Here is a 379-nt window from a genome sequence, read left to right as displayed (position 1 = left end):
TGTTTCCTGAATTATCAGAACTGTCTGTATACAAATAATCACTCTGAGAATCATTGCTACATCCTTACAGATGGAATTAATGTCTAGAATCTATGTACCATTTGATTCCTATGGATTCATTTGCTTTCTCAATACTCTCAAGCCTATCCTTATAGATTGAGTAATCTACAGTGTCTAGATTCAAGCAATCTAATCGTAATTGCCTCTGGTACTTGGAATTCAATCCATACCATGCCTGTCTGGTCAAATCTTGCTAAGAAATGTCTCCTAGATTTGTAGCTTTCATCTCTAGATTGTACAAATAATCCTGAATGTTCCTATTACCTTGTTTCAAAGTATTGAACTCTTTCTACAGTATTTCAGTAAAGTTAGAAGGGAA

The sequence above is a fragment of the Fomitiporia mediterranea genome (assembly GCF_000271605.1).
Source record: "Fomitiporia mediterranea MF3/22 unplaced genomic scaffold FOMMEscaffold_1, whole genome shotgun sequence".
Lineage (NCBI taxonomy): Eukaryota > Fungi > Basidiomycota > Agaricomycetes > Hymenochaetales > Hymenochaetaceae > Fomitiporia > Fomitiporia mediterranea.
This window is presented reverse-complemented; position numbering follows the sequence as displayed.